At 42.0% G+C, this 5,447-nt stretch overlaps 1 non-coding gene across 1 annotated transcript; it reads left to right on the forward strand.

The window, feature by feature from the left end:
• The first annotated feature begins 806 nt into the window (after positions 1-806).
• LOC118942466 lies at positions 807-922 on the forward strand. The gene has a single exon (XR_005038403.1). It is a non-coding gene; the product is annotated as a U5 spliceosomal RNA (small nuclear RNA).
• Positions 923-5,447: the final 4,525 nt, after the last annotated feature.

A 5,447-nucleotide genomic window follows, 5' to 3' on the forward strand; every position in this document is an offset into this window, starting at 1 on the left:
TTATTTTTATTTCGCCTTTATTTAACCAGGTAGGCTAGTTGAGAACAAGTTCTCATTTGGCCAAGATAAAGCGTAGCAATTCGACACAACAACACAGAGTTACACATGGAATAAACAAAACATACAGTCAATAATACAGTAGAACAAAATAAAACAAAAAGTCTATATACAGTGAGTGCAAATGAGGTAAGTTAAGGAAATAAATAGGCCGTGTTAAGACACGTTGTTAGACCATTTTACACAAACGTTCATCATGGAGTTATGTTTGGTCTTCTAACTGTATACATTGTTGCAGAGTGATTACACGCAATTGTAAAGCACAACGGTTACATGCTGACACCCCTTCCTGCTTCTCACGCCTGGCTTGTGGAGATGTTGCTTGCAGGGTCTCAACTGCGCATGCTCCATGTAGAAGCGTTGTAATTTCGTCCTGTCAAAATGTACTAATTGAACATCGTTTCCGAGTTTGATAGTAGACTTTTGATTGTAGTTCAACTGTTACGCCAACGTAGTTATCACTAATTGCTCAAATTACACAGCCGTTGCAAATGAGATTAACAAATGAAGGGGACAAACCAGGAAATGATTTGTGTAATGCCCAGCGTGCATTTCGTTTCGTGAAGAAATAATGAAGTTGCAAAGTATGACACTTACCAAACGTCTCTCTTCGTTTGCATTGGTGGACTGTAATATCTCTGTGTTCTATCGGCAGTATAGAGCTTTGGTTAAAAATATATATATATTAACCATGACCCTGAATAGTAAGGCCGAGAACAGGCTGTGAATGTTTTTGATAAATCGGTAGTACACTCTGGTTTCTCTTCAGATCGCATAAATCTTTCGCCTTTTACTAAAGATTTCCGTGGAGAGGAACATTATGAGTATCAACTAATTTTTTGATGCCCGGCTTCACGGCTGGGCTTCCTACACGTGTTAATAATAATAAAGTATTTTGAACGTTGTAGGTCTCATGTTGACCTGTATTTTTATAATTTTGATCTCGCCTTTATTTAGGTAGGCAAATTGAGAACAAGTTATAATTTACAACTGCGACCTGGCCAAGATAAAGCATAGCAGTGTGAACAGACAACAGAGTTACACATGGAGTAAACAATTAACAAGTCAATAACACAGTAGAAAAAAAGAGTCTATATACATTGTGGGCAAAAGGCATGAGGAGGTAGGCGAATAATTACAATTTGGCAGGTTAACACTGGAGTGATGAATGATCAGATGGTCATGTACAGGTAGAGATATTGGTGTGCAAAAGAGCAGAAAAGTAAATAAATAAAAACAGTATGGGGATGAGGTAGGTAAAATTGGGTGGGCTATTTACCGATAGACTATGTACAGCTGCAGCGATCGGTTAGCTGCTCAGATAGCAGATGTTTGAAGTTGGTGAGGGAGATGAAAGTCTCCAACTTCAGTGATTTTTGCAATTCGTTCCAGTCACAGGCAGCAGAGAACTGGAACGAGAGGCGGCCAAATGAGGTGTTGGCTTTAGGGATGATCAGTGAGATACACCTGCTGGAGCGCGTGCTACGGGTGGGTGTTGCCATCGTGACCAGTGAAGTGAATTAAGGCGGAGCTTTACCTAGCATGGACTTGTAGATGACCTGGAGCCAGTGGGTCTGGCGACAGATATGGAGTGAGGGCCAGCCAACGAGAGCATACAGGTCGCAGTGGTGGGTAGTATATGGGGCTTTGGTGACAAAACGGATGGCGCTGTGATAGACTGCATCCAATTTGCTGAGTAGAGTTTTGGAGGCTATTTTGTAAATGACATCACCGAAGTCAAGGATCGGTAGGATGGTCAATTTTACGAGGGTATGTTTATTTGGGGAACTTTAAATTGGAGCATCGGAGAAAAATGCAGCGCTCACAGTCAGAGTTCTGGTATCTTCTCAGTTAAAAGCAGGGGCAACTTCATGCAATGTGGTTTGAAAAAGTGTGATGGGTGGTGAATTATATCTAATGGTGATTTACTGTATTTTACAGTATCCAATACTAATATACAGGCAACTGGCAGCTTGTAAAGTTACTGTAAAACAACAGTATAGTGCATTACTGTAATCTTATTCCAGTAATTGTAACCATTGACTGGATTAAATTAAGGGAGATCGGGTGTGTATTTTACTTTAATTGCATGGGATTGGTGCAATCAGGTTGGCTGCTAGCTAATGGGTTTGCAGATTACAGCATATCAATTGAATGCCAGTTTGGAAGCCTTCATTAAGGCCTAGAAGGGCAGGTGCTATAAAAACCAATTGCATACTCCAAGCCTCCTCACGTCATTCTAAAAACCCATTGGAGGAGAAAGTCAGAGGGGAGGGAAAGAGAATGCAATTGAGATTCTCCCAATGACCACAGCGCAAAACAGACCGAAGGACATGGCAAATACTCAGCAAGGTGTACGACTTGTTGCCACTCCAATCTGTCCACTATACACATTTAATTATATGGGGTACTACTACCACATATCAGTTGAATTTGTACAGCAAAAAAATATGAAAATATGTTAATGAGCCAGAAACATCATTACCATGCCACCACTAGTAGTCAAAATGTTTTTGCCACTCAAAAAATACGGTACGGTACTGTATTCTGTGGAGTGGAATTACACCATTCTATATACAGCAATTATACAATGCACCATAATGTACTGTGTGCTGCAGTATAAGGCTTCACAGTTTTTTACTGTCATACAGATTGACCATACCAATCAGTTTTCCATTACAGTGTAATATTATGTATAATACATTGATACAAATCGTGTAAATGTTGTACGCACCTTGTTTGGTTGGTTCACTTCGGACCTTGATGTCTCTCAAACCTATCACTCGGAATTGAAAAAGTTGCCTGTTGCCAATCCCACAGTGCTGTGCGGTTACAGTAGTGTACTGTTAAATCTAAGTTTCTTTAGAATTTCCAGTATAATTTACTGTTTATGCCTAAAAATCACCCAGAGAGTGTTGTCATTTATGGCAATTTACTGTAAATAATTAATAAGGTACTTTACTGTTAGTTTGATTGTATAATCCTGTCAAAACAACAAGATAGTTTTACAGTGCATGTGGCACTGGTAGTAGGCTACATTCTTTAGAAGCAGTAGGAGACAGTGTGTTCTGTGATTAGGCTGAAGTTGGTTATGTAGTTAGCTGTGTGTATGTGTGTGTGTGTGTGTGTGTGTGTGTGTGTGTGTGTGTGTGTGTGTGTGTGTGTGTGTGTGTGTGTAACCAGTGTGTATTCTACCGGTATGTATAGGTTGTGCATGTGTGTAGCAGTAGTTCACAAGTGAGCAGAGGGAAGTGTGTGGGTCTGGTGAGAGAGATAAGATAATACACTGCGTATCTGTCACCCTGTCTGTATCAGAGCTTAGATCCACCTCTTATTGAGGTTTATTATACATGCAAATAGGCCCTGTTCTACCTTCTCATCAACACGATCAGTTATATGGTTCAGGTGAATTCATCTGAGGAATTTGTTGGGTGTGTTTTTGTACTGTTGTGTCTCTGTTTTTGTGTAGTTTTTAGTCATTAGTATTTGTGAATAATTATGAATGATTAATTTAATTTGACCAATATTAAAATACTTTTCTAATAACCTCTACTACCCACCAGGTGGCGACAGTACTTCATTGAGACGTGGGAAGTGTGAAACTGCTGTTGAACTGGGATGTTGTTGAATCACTGGGAGAATCTCCATTGCATTTCCTTGATTCCTCGTATCCTCTCTTCTCGCCTCCTTTTCATAACCCATTTCATAAGAAAGTCAGAGGTCCTTCTCCTCTGACCTTCTCATCCAATGGTTTTTAAGAAGGAGACAAGGAAGTGCATGCGAGGAATCGGGGAGTTGCTCATCAGGTAATTCCCACCTCCTCCCAGACATCCCCAATTCCACCTCTTTTCCTCCATCGATTTAGGCCTGGCTTGCAGTCGGCGTTCCAATTTATCCCCAAAGTGTTCGATGGAGTTGAAGTCAGGGCTCTGTGCAGGCCAGTCAAGTTCTTCCACACCGATCCCGATAAACCATTTCTGTATGGACCTCGCTTTGTCCACGTGCGGCATTGTCATGCTGAAACAGGAAAGAGCTTCCCCAAACTGTTGCCACAAAGTTGGAAGCACAGAATCGTCTAGAATGTCATTGTATGCTGTAGCGTTAAGATTTCCCTTCACTGGATCTATGGGGCCTAGCTCGAACCATGAAAAATAGCCCCAGACCGTTATTTATCCTCCACCAAACTTTACAGTTGGCACTATGCATTGGGGCAGGTAGTGTTTTCCTGGCATCCGCTAAACCCAGATTAGTCCGTCGGACTGCCAGATGGTGAAGCGTAATTCATCACGCACCCTGTGACTTCAGTTGCGCGCAGTCACCAATAGCGGCAAGTGTTACACCACCCCAGCCAACGCTTGGCATTGAGCGTGGTGATTTTAGGCCTGTGTGCGGCTGCTCAAATGGAAACCCATTTCATGAAGCTCCCGACGAACAGTTCTTGTGCTGACATTGCTTCCCAAGGCAATTTGGATCTCGGCAGAAATTTGACGAACTGGTACCTACTGTGTACTAAATTTGGTGCATTTCCCCCTGAGCATACCATTGTTTCCTGTATGAACCATGTGTGCTAGTTAGCTAGCACACAATGTCGCCCTACTGTGTACCGAAGAAAAGACACTGTCTACCGGTCGTCCCTGCCTCTCGCTAGCACAGCAGATGGGAGGTTAGGGCGACATCGTGTGCTAGCTAGCTTAATAGTTAGTGACACTCTGTGCTAACTAGCTTGATAGTTAGCGACACTGTGTGCTAGCGGTGTTGCCCCCACCTCCCGTCTGCTGTGTAACCTACTGAAGCAAACCAAAAAGAGGAGCAAAATGAAAACTAGGGAAAGATAAAGGATTGTTTAAAAAAAATCAAATATGGAGAGCCAACTAAAGGTGTTAACACTCCACATCTCTCAAGCCAAGTGGTGCACTGGGCACGCTGCTCTTAAAAATCTATGCCAGGACATGGACATTGATTCTAGTGTAGTCCATGTGGGTTTCAATGGCATTATGAAGGGCAGCTCTGAACAGTTGAAACTGGATTTCAAAGAGCTGATTGACTCTCTGCTAGACACTAATAAAATAGTCATCATATCTGGCCCTGTGCCCTCTCTGAATCGCGGCATTGAACGCTTTAGCAGGATTCTTTCTCTTCAAAACTGGCTACGTGATTATTGCAGCTCAAATGGGTATAGCTTTTGTTGACAATTTCAAAACCTTTTGGAAACACGACTCGTTTTATAAAGAGGATGGGACCCACCCAGATCACTTGGGTTTCTGGATCCTTTCACAGTATTATAAGGCTGTGTTGCGACAATGACTTGTCAATGACCCAAGCCCAGCTCAGTTAATCTCTACCATTGTGTCGCTGAGTCATGATAATGCTAGATAGAGCAAATGGTTATT

This window comes from Oncorhynchus mykiss, chromosome 20 (genome assembly GCF_013265735.2).
Source record: "Oncorhynchus mykiss isolate Arlee chromosome 20, USDA_OmykA_1.1, whole genome shotgun sequence".
Taxonomy (NCBI): Eukaryota; Metazoa; Chordata; class Actinopteri; order Salmoniformes; family Salmonidae; genus Oncorhynchus; species Oncorhynchus mykiss.